Source organism: Bos taurus, chromosome 13, assembly GCF_002263795.3.
Source record: "Bos taurus isolate L1 Dominette 01449 registration number 42190680 breed Hereford chromosome 13, ARS-UCD2.0, whole genome shotgun sequence".
Lineage (NCBI taxonomy): Eukaryota > Metazoa > Chordata > Mammalia > Artiodactyla > Bovidae > Bos > Bos taurus.
Window position 1 is genome coordinate 39,391,241 of NC_037340.1, and position 15,826 is coordinate 39,407,066.

At 45.4% G+C, this 15,826-nt stretch overlaps 1 protein-coding gene across 4 annotated transcripts in view; it reads left to right on the forward strand.

Annotated features, from left to right (window-relative positions):
- RIN2 (Ras and Rab interactor 2) overlaps nt 1–15,826 on the forward strand; it is a 208,165-nt gene that overhangs the window by 25,885 nt on the left and 166,454 nt on the right. For all 4 annotated transcript variants that reach the window (XM_025000743.2, XM_025000742.2, XM_059892716.1 and 1 more), the window contains exon 2: nt 6,849–6,958. The gene's annotated coding sequence lies outside the window, so the exon portion shown is untranslated. The remainder of the gene's footprint in view (nt 1–6,848; nt 6,959–15,826) is intronic.

Genomic DNA, 15,826 nt, shown 5'->3' on the forward strand with positions numbered 1-15,826 from the left:
TCCTCTGTCGTCCCTTTCTCCTCCTGCCTCCAATCCCTCCCAGCATCAGAATCTTTTCCGATGAGTCAACTCTTCGCATGAGGTGGCCCAAGTATTGGAATTTCAGCTTTAGCATCATTCCTTCCAAAGAACACCCAGGACCTATCTCCTTTAGAATGGACTGGTTGGATCTCCTTGCAGTCCAAGGGCCTCAAGAGTCTTCTCCAACACCACAGTTCAAAAGCATTAATTCTTTGGCACTCAGCCTTCTTCACAGTCCAACTCTCACATCCATACATGACCATTGGAAGAACCATAGCCTTGACTAGATGGCAAAGGGAGCAAAATTATTCCATTTGCAGAGACGTGGATGGACCTAGAGACTGTCATATGGAGTGAAAGAGAGAAAGAGAAAAGTCAGAAAGAGAAAAGCAAATATATTACTGCATTTATGTAGAATCTGAAAAAATTAAATACAGACAATCTTGTTTACAAAGCAGAAACAGAGACATAGATATAGAGAATAAATATATGATACCAAGGGGTAAATGGGGAGGGGGGTATGGTAGGGTGAATTGGAAGAGCGATATTGATGTATTACATTAATATGTATAAAATAAATAACTAATGATAACTGAATAGCACAGGGAACTCAGTGCTCTGTGGTGACCTAAATGGTAGGGAAATCCCCAAAAGAAGGGATATATGTATACGCAGAAATTATTACTACTTTGTGAACCCACTGTACTGTGTTGGAGAAGACTCTTGAGAGTTCCTTGGACTGCAAGAAGGGCAAACCAGTCAGTCTGAAAGGAAATAAGTCCTGGATATTCATTGGAAGGACTGATGCTGAAGCTGAAACTCCAATACTTTGGCCACCTGGTGCGAAGAACTGACTCATTTGAAAAGACCCTGATGCTGGGGAAGATTGAAGGCAGGAGGAGACAGGGATGACAGAAGATGAGATTGTTGGATGGCATCACCGACTCAATGGACATGAGTTTGAGTAAACTCTGGGAGTTGGTGATGGATAGGGAGGCCTGGCGTGCTGCAGTCCATGGGCTCACAAAGAGTTGGACATGACTGAGTGACTGAACTGAACTGAACTGATACTCTAATAAAAAAACTTATATTAAAAAAAAAAATCCAACACCCACTCACACCGGCAATTCCTCTCGTCTTAGTAAGGCCAGTGGTCAGGATGCCTGCTTCCCACACAGGAAACTTGACCCCTGGCTTTGTTGATCACAAGGGCGGCTGTGACTACTCTTCCTTTGCGCTCTATCTGTGTGTAGAGATATACACAGATTTGTATGTCTGTGGGTTTGCGGGGAGGGGACTTTCTGTCCTGAAACAGAAATACACATTTACTCTTAATTTTTCAACTAGCGCTGGACTTTTCAACTTAGACTCAGCTTATCGAAAGATGTACTAATCCTCTACCCGCCCACACCAGCTGCTTTTCAAGGCTTCATTGTCCTCTCTGGGGGCCTGTTTAGAGCTTCCTCATATACAGCAGCAGTCTTCCGTAACAGCTCTCGTGTCAGGTACCACCTTGCCTAGTTCAAGGTCGTAGTCCATAGTTCAGGCCTTCATTATTTGCCTTAAGAGGCCCTTCCACCTCCAGCAGCCCACCCTGCAACAGGTTTCAGTAGCTTTGCTGTGTTTACATTGTACAGTGGAAGCCCCCTCCCCTTGGTCCAGGCCCTTTCCTGGGCTGCCTATCTGCTTCCTTCCCCAGTCCTCCCACGGCCAACGACGATCCTAATCCTTTGACCTTGGCACATCTGCTTTTGACCAAGTGGTTTTCTCTAAAATGCCTCTCTTCCTGCCCCCTGATTGAAACTACCCTCATCTTCTGCATCCCTTTGAGATCCCCACATTTCAAAACAGGACCCTGTTTGTGTCCCTGCAGTGTCCAGCTGAGACCCTGAGCAAAATCCAGCAAATGTTCATTAAAATGAATAAACAAATGTTCTTACTGGCCCCTTTCCTTAACTGGCAGGACAGAAATAGAAATGCTTAGAGAATTATCATGGATATATATGCATTCCTAGACCTGCTGGTCATTTCTGAAGATGAGAGAATGTTTCCAAAACAATGAACCTATTTGAGAAGATTATTCAAAACAATCTTGTTGATCTTATTTAATTTAATCTTACATATTTAAGCAAAGATCAAAGAATCTAATTTAGTGAGTTAGTACAGTGGGAAGGTTTAGATCATCAAAGGGCAACAGGATTCTTGGCTCATCCTTTGCAAGAATACGTATTAGAATAAAATGATCCACAGAAGAGAAGGTGTGCCCTGTCTTTGGATGTTTTTCCACGGAAGTGAGAAAAATTTCATGAAGTCATGGCAAGCTGGCTTCTGAGGGAAAAACTGAGATCATTGCATAAGGAAAGTTAAGCAGTAAGTCTGTTTTAAAGCAATTGGAAACATCTAAAATTTCTCCATTACACAAAAGTCTTTGGAAAGGGAATAGAAAATAACAAATTTGAATCCTTATTTTTCATAGATACTGTAACTTCTAGGGGATCTTCATTCTGACTTTTTTTGGGGGTGCCCATTTCTGACAACAAAGTAGCTAAAGGATGAGAGTCTTCTAAACTTACCAGAAATGTTCTTGCTTTGGAAATACCCGTAATTACTCTCCTAATTCCTTGCATTTTTTTCCTTCCCTCCCCCATCAGTTTCTTCTCAGGCAATTTTCTGTGGTCAGGGAAGTAGGGGACAGGATGCCTTCTGGGGACAAGGTTAAGGATAGGGTCAAACTGACAGTGTGAGCTGAAAGAGAGAAACTGCGAAGGTATTTAGAGGTGGTCCTGCCGGAGGGAACCACAGACACTCAGCTGCTCTCTTTGGCCCCCAGTTTCTTTCTAATTTTTAGTGATTTGAGGTACTTCAGGTCGTGATTCTTATTTATTTTTGGCTGTGCCGGGTCCTCACGGATGCACATGGGCTGTCTCTAGTTTCAGCAAGCAAGGGCTACTCTCTAACTGCAGTGCGCAGGCTTCTCATCACAGCGGCTTCCCTTGCTGCAGAGCACAGGCTCTAGGTAGCTCCGGCTCAGTAGTCAAGGTGTGTGAGCTTTGTTGTTCTGCTGCCCATGGGATCGTCTCTGACCAGGGATCGAACCCACGTGTCCCTTGCATTGGCAGGTGGATTCTTAACCACTGGACCACCAGGGAAGCCCTGCCCCTAATTTTATTCTGCTTGTCAGCAGTGGGCGTCCACATCAATTTCCCTTATTCCCCTTTCACCAGCAAAAGTCTATAATTTGTAAAAGGTTGTGAGAGGAGGACATTCAAGTATAATATATAATACTCTGTATATTAGTCAAACAGTCACAGAGGCCCCAAAGTGCCATTTTCTGTGAAGACTCAAGCAAGAGCAGAGTTCATCCTGGTCTTCAGAGAAAACTGTGTGGATCAGACAAAATTGAGATTGTAATAGTACAACGTAGTAATTCATGCTGTGGAAATGTATGTAAACTCAGATGTATTAACCAAGTGCAGCGAGGCTTCAAAGGAGTGAGGCAGCGTGATACCCGGGACCCCAGAGCAGACGTGGGGAGGGGGTGAGGACCGCCAAGGGGGTTAAAGGTGGGGACAGTGATGACAAGTCTGGGTTTTGCCATGAGCAGCTCATGGTGCTAAAGTGAAAGTGAAAGTTGATCAGTCATATCCGACTCTTGGCAACCCCATGGATTTTACAGTCCGTGGAATTCTCCAGGCCAAAATTCTGGAGTGGGTAGCCTTTCCCTTCTCCAGAGGATCTTCCCAGCCCAGGGATTGAACCTAGGTCTCCCGCTTTGCAGGCAGATTCTTTACCAGCTGAGCCACAGGGAAACCCAAGAATACTAGAGTGGGTAGCCTATCCCTTCTCCAGCGGATCTTCCTGACCCAGGAATCTAACCAGGATCTCCTGCATTGCAGGTGGATTCTTTACTAGCTGAGCTATGAGGGAAGCCCAATCCGACAAAACCAGGTCATTTCACTTTGTCCTGCTGTAAATTGAGAATCTGTTGCTAGTCTCTTCATGCAGCTGCTGGGATGGCTTAAGAGCATCAGGGGGATAGTACATGCTGTAGTGCCTGGAGTGTCATCAATTCTTCATACATGCCAGCCGTGACCTGCTCTGTTTTGAGATAGAGCTTAAGAGAAAGCTTGGATTGTAGCAGGAACTGGCATCAAAGAACAAGGGGTTTTAGGCTAAGCATCCTCCATGTGTGTGTCTTTGTGTGTTTCTCTGTGTGTGTGTGTGTCTTTGTGTATGTGTGTATTCAAAAGACACCAAGTACACCAACTGTATTCTGGTGTGCCAGGAGCCAGGAAGGCCTTGAGGGCTATTCCATAGGGAAATGCTGTCCAATAGAAATGTAGTGGGAGCCACATGTCATTCTAAATTTTCTAGTGGTTATATTAAAAAAAATGTTAAACAGGTTAAATGAATTTAAATAATATATTTTATTTAATTAATTCAGTGTATCAAATATTTCAACATGAGGTCTGTGTAAAAAATTGTTAATGAGGTAATTTACTTTTTTGTACTAAGTCTTCAAAACTTGGTGTCTATTTTCTATACATCTCAACTCGGACTCTGCACGGCTCGGGTGACCCATAGCCACGCAGGGCTGGAGGCTGCTCTACTGGATGGCCCAGCTATCAGGGGTCTTCCTCTGATGGCTGTGGCACAGTTTGCTTTGTAGCATCCTCTCTAGCCTTTCCTCTAGAGAGAGAGAGATGGCAACACCTTTTCCTAAGACAATTAAAGAAAAGGAGAGGAAGAAAGGAAAGAAAAAGAGAGGGAGAAAAAATATGCCAGTGACCCTGAGGTGTTCACAACAAAAGCTCTTTGGGCAGAAAAATTTGGAAGATAGGAGCTGGAACATACTTAAAACTCTTCCAGGTCGTATTTAGAGAGAGACCCTAGAAATCTTGCAACAAAGTAACCTGTTTTACTCTGTGTAACTCCTCATTTCCCAATTTACTAGGATTATGGAACAATGTTTTCTTTTGACACTTAACTACTGTTGGCACAATCCATTGGCAGCCTGTTCTTTTCAACCTTTTTTTTTTTTTTTAAGATTCAAGTAACATACTCTTTTTTTTTTTTTGAAGTGTAGGTGATTTACAATGTTGTGTTAGTTTCAGGTATACAGCAAAGTGATTCAGTTATACATATTCCTTTTCAGATTCTTTTCTAGTATAGGTTATTACAAGGTATTGAATAGAATACCCTCTGCTGTGCAGTAGGTTCTTGTGGTTTATCTATTTTTATATGTAGTAGTGGGTACCTGCTAATCCCAAATTCCTAATTTATCCCTTTCCCCTCCTTTCCCCTTTAGTAACTATTAGTTTGTCCTCTATATTTGTGAATCTGTTTCTCTTTTGTGAGTAAGTTCACTTATATTATGTTTTTAGACTTCACATACAAGTGGTATCAGATGGCGGCTCTCTGTCTGACTTACTTCACTTAGTATGATAATCTCTAGGTCCGTCCATGCTGCTGCAGGTTTTTCATTCTTTTTTTGTGGCTGAATAATATTCCATTGTATGTACCACATCCTTGACTTCCCTGGTAGCTCAAATGGTAAAGGATCTGCCTGAAGTGCAGGAGACCAGGCTTTGATCTCTGGGTCGGGAAGATCCCCTGGAGAAGGCAATGGCGACCCACTCCAGTATTCCTGCCTGGAAAATTCCATGGACAGAGGAGCCTGGTGGGCTACAGTCCACATCTTCTTTATCCATTTGTTTGTCTGGATATTTAGGTTGCTAAAGGAAACTTGAGCCTTGATTTAGTGTTTGTGTTTTGTTTTCTGTTTGTTTGTAAGCAAGATGACTGCATTCATGGACTTACGTAATTCTGTAAAGGCTAGGGTGTTGACAGGACAAAAAAGATACGGGGTCATTTGAGAATTTCATATTGCACTTAGTTTCATCTCCAAATCCTACACTTGCAGATTGCAGGACTCTAAATTGTTGCAACAGATGTAATGCAAGGGGTAAAGGAACAAATTGTCACTTGATTGATGGAGAAGACAGAATCCTTGTTTATAGTTACTTTTATTTTTTACCACAGAAGACTATTTGGAATTTTAGAAATCTGAGCATCAGCATAGGGATATAAACAACATTCTGGTAAGGCAAGTCCCCTGTTCATAACCTGACCAGGAGGTGGGAAAAGGGATCAAAACAGGAAGGAAAGGCTCTTAGCTGTACAGTCTGCCCTCCATCCTGTAAGCCTGCCCTCTGCGTCCTTGGATTCAGTTTTGCAAAATTTGGGTCTACAGTAGTTGAATCTGTGGACACAGAACCACCAATATGGGGCCACTTTCATTCACCTACTACTGCACCCTTTTAATAAGGGACTTAGGCACGGTGAGTTTTGGTATCTGCAGCTCCTGGATCCACCCTGCCCCCGCCAGACACCGAGGATGACTGTGCCTTAGCTTTCAGCAACCCCTCCCAGCCAAGTGATGGGCAAGTCCCTGGGTGGTTTTTGTGGCATTTAAAAAAATTTTTATGTTTGTTTTTGGCTCCACTAGGTCTTCGTTGCTGTTCGGGCTTTTTTCTGGTTTTCATTTGGAAGCTTCTCATTGCCATGGCTTCTCTTGTTGCTGAGCTAGGGCTCCAGAGCTCATGGGCTTCAGTTAATTGCAGCTCCCGGGCTCCAGAGCACAGGCTCAATAGTTGCGGCTCATGGCCTTATTTGCGCAGCAGCACATGGGACCTTCCCAGACCAGGAGTTGAACCCGTGTCTCCTGCATTGGCAGGCGGATTCTTTACCAAAGAGCCACCAGGGAAGCCCTGTGGCATTTAAAAAATGCATACAAGACACTAAACGGCCAACTCCGTGTATTGCAGATGAAGAAAGGACCTGCGGACTTCTGACCTTCCACTGGGGAAGATACCCGTTAAGCCCTTTCAGGATGGTGAGCAGGTGGAGTCTGGACTGAGAGATGCTGGCGTGAAGGGTAAGTGACAACTAAAGCCTCATGCCCTGAGGCCCTGGATCCTCTTTTCCAAATTCTTCTGTGCGTGGGGACCTGTGTGCTCTATTGTGGTGTGCTGCTATGGATGGTACCTCTCTCCGAAAGGGTCAGGGAGGATGCTTACCTATTTTCAGATACCTAAGGGATCCTGTCATGATGCAGTAAGCAGCGGGGCCAAACCAAGGTCAGGACAGCTCACTGTAAGTGCTCAGAGTAACAGAGCTCTGACTATGTGGCAGACTCGGCCCTTCAATGGGTTAACTCATTTCATTCTCATCTCAGAAATGAGAACACCGAAGCTGGCTGGTTACCGAGAGTAGATGGTCCTGATGGTGGCCCCGTCCCAACCTAAAAGCCTTTTTCCTCTTTCAGGTACATTCCCCACTTGCCTCTCTTCCCATCCCCACTTTTCATCTTTTTTTTTTTTTTTTTTCATGCAATCATAGATCTCTGTACAAAAGGGATTGAACGTCAGAGGGACATCTGTGTAGGTCACTGTGGGGGATCACAGTTTCCCTGGGTCCCCTCAATTTGGGAAGTCTGCTTTCTCCTTTCTGGAATCTGGGTGGGGACTCGGTGACCACCTTCACAGAGAAGGCAGCAGAGGCGACGCTGAGTTACTCTGAAGCTGAGAGCAGCAAAACCAACGTGGCTCCCGGCTGGCTCTCAGGCTCGGGGCAGGCTTGCCGATGAGACCAGCCGCCACGCTGTGAGGCGGCCGAGGCCCCACGTGCGTGCGTGTGTGTGTGTGTGTGTGTGTGTGTGTGTGTGTGTGTGCCAGGCCCCACTGATATGTGAGGGAGACTTCAGGTGGCTCCAGCCTCCAGTCTTGAGCTGCCGGGTGGAACTGGGACAAAGTGACTCACCCAAGGCCAGATGACAAGCTTGGATGTGAACCCCCAGGGCTCTCTGATGCCAGGCTTGTGAGATGAACTCTGACCCCAGTGCCCATTCCTTCTGGACCAGGAGCTGCCCTTCAAACACAGCTCTGCTCAGAGAAGGCAGACCGTTTGAAGCAGGCAGACCAGCAAACACAGCTTTGGAGAACTAGATTTACGTGCGTATAGTTTGCTGTGACTCTGTTTTCTTAATCTGAATCCTAGCTAAACTCGTTGCTCATGCTCAATTGCTGAGTCATGTCTGACTCTCTGAAACACCATGGACTGTAGCCCACCAGGCTCCTCTGTCCATGGCATTTTCCGGGCAAGAATACGGAAGTGGGTTGCCATTTCCTCCTTTGGGGGATCTTCTCCACCCAGGGATCAAACCTGTGTCTCTTGCATCTCCTGCACTGGCAAGCAGATTCTTTACCACTGCAGCACCTGGGAAGCCCTTAGCTGGGCCCTGGGGTCCTGCCTTACAGTCCTCTCATGAGGCTGCCTGCTTCCCCCACCACCACCCCACCAAGAGCTTAGATTCATGGTCTCTGCTCATGTTACATGAGATTCATAGCATGTGGAGTAATGTTCATGTTTCTGGGTTGCCCATGTTTGACTTCAGGCTCCATGAGGCCAGAGCCTGATCCGTGTCTCCTGGTTTTTTTTTTTTTTTTTTTAGCACAGGCTCTAATCTGTAGCAGACAGTGGATAAATGTGAGCTAAATCAACAGCAAAGAGCAGGAAGTATGAATTTTCTTGAGAAGGAAGAGGGTTAACATAAGGAAGTGCAAAATTCCAGGTATAAGCACTAAAGTCTTATCATGGGGCTAAGGGGTTGTCTTTTGAGGTCAAGGTTTCTTTGTCACTTCCTTTGTTTTTCCTGTGAGATGAAACATCTTTGGGTCTCACTTTTATAAATAAACGGCTTCCACAAGATGCAACAGTAAGCTAAACAATAACAGGAACCAGCGGGGCTCTGCGTTGCTTTTCTCTGTGGGTTATTCAACTGGAAAGTATTTTCAGATGTGCAACGCGGGAGAACTGACTTTGGTATGAATGTTGAAATGTGACCTGTCGTGCGCTCTCATCACCGTCAGCCTTTGCGCATGGGATCGGTGGCTTGTGTCTTCACCTAGACACCCCTCTTGTACCGCCTCTGGTTCTCAGTAAGCAGAATGTCCTGAACCAAATATAATCCATGGAAGATGCCTGTTGCTGGCCCAGCTCACGTTTAGTTAAAGGCAAGTGCTGCCATCAGCTGGTGGAGGAATTTAAAGTGGGTTCATGGGGAGGATCTCATCTAGCCCCTAAGTGGCTCACACAGTAAAGAATCTGCCTGCAGTGCAGGAGACCTGGGTTTGATTCCTGGGTCAGGAAGATCCCCTAGAGAAGGAAATGGCAACCCACTCCAGTGTTCTTGTCTGGAAAATCCCATGGACAGAGGAACCTGGCGGGGCTATAGTCCATGCGGTCCCAAAGAATCGATCATGACTGAGCAGCTAACATTTTCACCTTCTTGAGGATGGAAGATATTCCTTGTTCTTCATCCTCTTTTTTCTGGCTTTCTTTTTCTCCATTCTACCCATTCCTTCCAGTAGGAGGATGCAGCTTGGAAGCCTGTTGGTAATAAGGAGAAGAAAAGTGAAAGTTGCTCAGTCCTGTCCGACTCTTTGCAAACCCATGGACTGTATAGTCCAGGCCAAAATACTGGAGTGGGTAGCCTTTCCCTTCTCCAAGGGATCTTCCCAACCCAGGGGTCGAACCCAGGTCTCCTGCATTGCAGGCAGATTCTTTACTGTCTGAGCCACAAGGAAAGCCCAAGGAGAAGCAATTCTTGCTTCAAAATAGTAGCATTTATTGAAGGTTTTCCATGAGCCAGGTCTTGTTTGAGGTGCATTACACATTCTTTTCTCACAGCAGCCCTGGTGGGCAGTGGTTTGAGCCCATTTTACAGATGAGGAAGCTGAGGCACAGAGAGGTGAAGTCACCTCTGTGTCATGATGCCTGGCACATTCAAGTGCTTCTTGTTATTTGTAAAGCGAGCCATGTGTTAGTTTGAGTCGAGCATTCATGTGCAAGTGTTTCTTTTTTAAAAAATTCAAAATCTCAGTTCTTCAGGAGTGATCTTTTTAAAAGCATTTATTTTATTTATTTGGCTGTGCTGGGTCTTAGTTACAGCATGCGAACTCTTGGTTGAGATATGTGGGATCCAGTTCCCTGACCAGGGGTCAAACCCGTGTCTCCTGCCTTGGGAGCTTGGAGTCTTAACCACGGAACAGTCAGTGCAAGTGTTTCTATGGGCAGTGATGCATGGGGGCAGAGTGCGGGAGTAAGGGGTATGGCGGGGAAGTGGGAGGCTGTTCAAGGTGGGACCCTGAGCAGGGGACTGCTGTGGGTAACCAGGGCTCAGTCTTGCTGGGAACCTGTGACAGACCGTGTAGGGAGCATCTAGGAATTGTCCCAGTAAGGGACACAGAAGTTGGGGGGTTCCTAGAGAAATCATGGGAACCTTTTGAAGCAAGTATGATCATCACAATTATATCCTGTAAATTACCCCATTTGTCCAGGGAAGTTAGGAAGGAGAATGTATGAAGCAGGACTCCTGGCTTCCTAGACTTCCCTTTGTTCTCTGCATTAGTTCATCTTGTGCAGCAAATTGCCCTCGGACACAGTGGAAACAAGGCTGTGTGCTTAGTCCTTCAGTCGTGTCTAATCTTTGCAACCCCTTGAGTAGGCTCATGGAGTAGCCCCTTGACTCTGGGAGTGCTGATGGACAGGGAGGCCTGGCGTGCTATAGTCCATGGGGTCGCAAAGAGTCAGACATGACTGAGCAACTGAACTGAACTGGACTGTAGCCTGCCAGGCTTCTCTGTTCATGGGATTCTCCAGGAAAGAACACTGGAGTGGGTTGTGCCCTCCTCCAGAGGATCTTCTCCACCCAGGGATCGAACCCAGGTCTCCTGTATTGCAGGCAGATTCTTTACCATCTGAGCCACCAAGGAAGCCCATAATAAGGGTTTATGCAGCACACTCTGTAGAGGTTGGCCACAGCTGGTCTGATCGAGGGTGGACTCAGCTGGGTGACTCTGCTGACCTCGAAGGGAGGGTTGAGGGGTGAGGCTGATCCAGGCTGGGCTCGACTGGACCACTGCTTCCAACCTGATCCAGCAAGGCCTCTCGCTCAGGTCTGGGCTCAAGCCTGTTCCGCCTGACTGCATTCTAAATCTAGGCTTGAGGGCAGTGGCAGCCCAAGAGCAGCTCTTCTCATGACCATGAGAGAGGCGGGGGTGCAGGCGGAAATGCAGAGACTTCTTCACTGGTGCTCCCGTGTGATCATATTGATAATGCGAGTCACATGGCCATGCCCGAGTCAAGAGGCTGAGTGGTGAAGTCCACCTGTCTTGGGTGTGGGGTGTCTGCTGTTGGCCTTGGCCTTGGTCAGAACCCAGAAGTCCCTCTCTTATGCGGCCTCTGCTTCTGTCAAATTGGGCAAAGACAAGCTGAAATTTAAAGGCTTTTTCCAGTGGCAGTTTTGGTTCTAACTCTGGGCAAAACCCCAAGTCTTCAGTGATATTTCTGTGTGCTCACGCTCAGTCCCTAAGTCGTGTCTGCCTCTTTGTGACCCCATGGACTGTAGCCCACCAGGCTCCTCTGTCCATGGGATTCTCCAGGCAAGAATTCTGGAGTGGGTTGCCATTTCCTTCTCCAGGGGATCTTCCCCCACCCAGGGAGCAAACCTTCATCTTCTGTATTGGCAGGTGGATTCTTTATCACTGAGCCACCAAGGAAGCCATATGATGTGGTTATTAGAAGCTACACAGCCCCGGGTTCTGGAAACCTCTGGGGGCTCAGCCCTTTGCAGGCGATTCTGCCCCTTCTGGTATCACAGCTTTGCTTCTCCTGGACTCAGGAGGCGTCTAGGGTTGTTGGGCTCCCTCAGTGACAACCACTACCTCCCCAGCAGCGGCCTGAAATGGTTTTACTTGGCATCAGCACATACCAGTTGCTCAAGTGCGTCAGAATGAAATAAGAGCAGCCAGTGGGATGACTAAATTGTCAATTACACTGAAGTGTATAGTTTCCTACAATTGGGGAGAGTGCTCTGAGTTTGGTGAAAATGTCATTTCTTTGCCTCTTGGTACCTTGGCTCTCCCATCTGGCACGAATACAGTTGAAGCTGGAAGGAGAGGAGGCGACACTTTTATGTTGGTTGGAATTAGCAGCCATAAATTTACAGGGCTTTTTCCAAGTGAGCATGGAAAAGACTTGCCATCTGATGCTTTTTGTGAGTTCTAAGTCATAAAGCATCTGCTAACGGTGGCTTGACAGTTGTGTTCTTGGAGGTCTGCGGCAGAAACCTAAGCCTCAAATGATTAAATGTGTTTCCAAACACTCATAAGTTATTTATACTGTGTTTGCATCTTGGCCAACCAAGCAAGACGGTACTGTAGTGTCTTCACGGTGGTACCCTATTTCAAACAAGACTGTGCTCTAGGGTCTTTGTGATGGTACCCTATTTGGCCCAACAGAGCTTTCTAATTAACTCATCCATGCCAGCATGCGCGTTATGAATGCTGCTGACATGCCTGTGGACTTTATGGCTGATTTCCATCTTCGTGAATGCGCAAGGACCAGCCAGAAAGTACCACTACCATCCTTCTGGGTGGGAAGGATGCAGGGGGAGAGGAGAGGTGAGATGCAGCAGGGGAGCAGTTGTGTTCACAAGCCCCTGACCACTGTGGGCAGCTGGGGTCCAGCCTGCCCAGGAGTTCTGGGAGGTGGCATTGATCTCCCCTTGGAATTACTTCTCCTCGGGAGTGAGGACACAGAGCATTCATCCACCAACTCCCACTCATCATTGCCACGGATCATCGCAAGGCAATAGCTCCTTGGTCTTCTGGCCTACCCAGACATGCTCCGGCTGTCTGTCCTCAGATCAAAGAAAGCCACGGGTACCAGAGGATGGATATTTTGGAGTAGGTAATTTGTGATTTAAAAAAGAAAATCAAAACAAAAGTAATGTTGATTTTTTTTTTTTAAGTCAAAAAGTGGCATGTATGGGAGGGCAAGTGATAAGGGGACGTGGGTGAGGTATCTTTGCATCTGATATCGGGGTGCCGGGCAGTTTGGGGAATGGAAGGAGGGGGTCTTGTAGCTTTTAAATTTGAGCACAATGGAAGCGAAATCCTTCTGAGACCTTAGGACAGAATGCGGAAAGGAGAGCATTTTTGTGTGTGTGTGTGTGTGCCCATGGCAATTTATTTATTTAAATTTGGTCACAGTCATACAGTGAAACGTTAGACAGCCACTTATAAAGATAGAGAGCATCCTTGGTGGCTCAAACAGTAAAGAATTTGCCTGCAGTGCAAGAGGCCCGGGTTTGAAAGATCCCCTGAAGAATGGCTACCCACTCCAGTATTCTTGCCTGGAGAATTCCAGGGACAGGGGAGCCTGGTGGGCTACAGTCCATGGGATCACATAGAGTCAGACATGACTGAGCGACTAACATTTTCACTTTTTCAAAAAAGGTAGAACTATGGTGATGATAGGAAACTGTCTTCAAGTTATAGTTCTGAGTAGAGAAAAAGCACAATACAGAGCTATCTTTAGAATATGTTCCCCTTTGTCAAAATAGCTTTGATGTTGTTTAGTCGCTCAATTGTGTCTGACTGTTCGCAACCTCATGGACTGTAGCCCGCCAGGCTCCTCTGTCCATGGAATTCTCCAGGCAAGAAAACTGGAGTGGGTTGCCATTTCCTTCTCCAGGAGATCTTCTCAACCCCGGGGATCAAACCTGGGTCTCCTGCATTGCAGATGGATTCTTTACCACTGAGCCACCAGGAAAGGCCAAAATTAGTTTATTGGGATCTAATTTATGTATCATAAAGATAACCCACTTTAAGTGTACAGGTATGGGCGTTTTAGTAAACTTTGAAAGTTTGCTAGAAATGTTATGCAAATGGAATCGAACACGGCGTCTGGCTGCTCTCGGTCATCCCTGACTGCAGCATGCCCATCGTTTGTTTCCTTTTTACTGTGGAATAGTGTTTCATTGATTGGACATAGCACTTTTTTTATCAATTCTACAGTTGATAGACATTTGGATTGGTTTCAGTTCCATTCCACATACAATCCTTTATGTGGACATAGATTTTTATTTTCCTTGGGTAGGTACTTAAATGAAGTTTATGGGTCATAGGATGAGTATTTGTTTGGTTCTTTAAGAAACTGCAAACCTGTTTCCAGAGAGGCTGCTCCATTTTACTGCATTCCCACCAACAATGGGAGACTAATTTCCATTCTCACAGTTGATGTGGTCAGCTTTTTTGTTGTTTGCCATTCTGATAGACGTGTAGTCTCATCTTTTGTGTGTGTGTGTGTGTGTGTGTGTGTGTAGTCTCATCTTACTGTGGATTTAGCATTTCCTCGTAACTAAGGATGTCGAGCATCTTTTCATGTGCTTATTAGCTATTGGCTTATCTTCTTGGCAGTGTGTCTCTTCCGATCTTTTCTTATGTTTATTTTGGGTCCTTTTGTCTCCTTATTAATTAGTAAGGGTTCTGGACTCCTGCCATGTTTTCTGGAAGTTTGAAATTATGTCCAAATAAAAAGTTAAAAAAAGGCTAGCCCCCACACCCCATCAGGATGGTGCACCCAGAAATTGTCTCACAGCATGGATGTGCTTGCTAAAAGAATCAAAGGGAAGGGCAAGATCAAACTTTAATTTTTTTGCCAGAAAAAGTCGTCTGGTCACGACACAGTGGCTCTTTATTAAATGAAGGCATACTTCCTTGGCCGCTTTTTCTCTGTTAATGGGAAATTGGTGATTAAAATGTGTCCAGATGTTGCATAAACAAAAGCATGAAAGAGCTTATTAGTATCTCTCTTGCTTAAGTTAAGGCACAAGTTTCTCCACTCCTTCAGCCTTCCATGCTGGGTACGGTCAGGAGGCCCCTGGTGTGCCGGTCACATGGCAGATCTAAAGGGTTGGGAGGGCTGGGTGGTCCCCATTGTGGCACTGAGAGCACAGACTCACCTGTGTCCAGCAGACCCCTGCTCTTGCCCCCTGACACTGACCCTGATTGTAGACTCGCCTCTGCTTCAAGGCTCTCTTCTTTCTGTAACTTCTCACATTGTGAACATGAACCAAATTCATGCCTGTAGCTACATATACTGAATTCAGACAAGAATTAATGGGCTGATTTAGTCAACAGCAGAAGGAATCAGGATGATGAGGAGAAGACCTTCTCACCTACTTGCCATCACCTTGACGTCAGCCAGGTTGTACTTACCAGCTTTCAATTTTCCAAATAGTTAGTGAGCATCAACTGTTCATTGTTTCATTCATTCACGAGGCCTTTATAACTCCTAATAGGCATCAAGCACTATTTGAGTCTGGGGGTGGGGGAGCAATTAGTAGTGAACAAAAGGGGCAAAGTGCTTTCCCCCAAGAAGTTGTCTATTCTCTTAAAAGGAAGGAACAGATGCATAGAAGTGGGAGAAAGAGACAATAAATAATTGAAGAAATAAATACACTGTAGATAGCAGGTTATAATAAGCATTACAAAATGAAATAAAACCCAGTAAGGAAGTAGAGACAGATGCATTCATAAAGCTTCTGGAAGGATGCACTACAGAGGATTAACAAATAGAATGATAGTTTTAAGGAATTTATTTTAGTAATTTGTTTTCTAATTTTTCTATAACAAATTTGTATTGCTCTTTTTGGCAAAAAAAGTTTTTCCAAACTTACCAAAAGCATTAAATTTGAATGTCCATATGGTTCATTGTATCATAATTTTATAACCAAAAATACAGCAAGAAAAATCAACTGGAAAATAATACCTAGTCTTTATTATCTGTGATGTGGTTCTGCATGTTTTAGAAAGTTTGATGTTTGGAAATATATGATCAATAAATTATGGAAAACCAGACTTGTTTATAAAATGCCTTTCTGATGGGTAACTTGGAA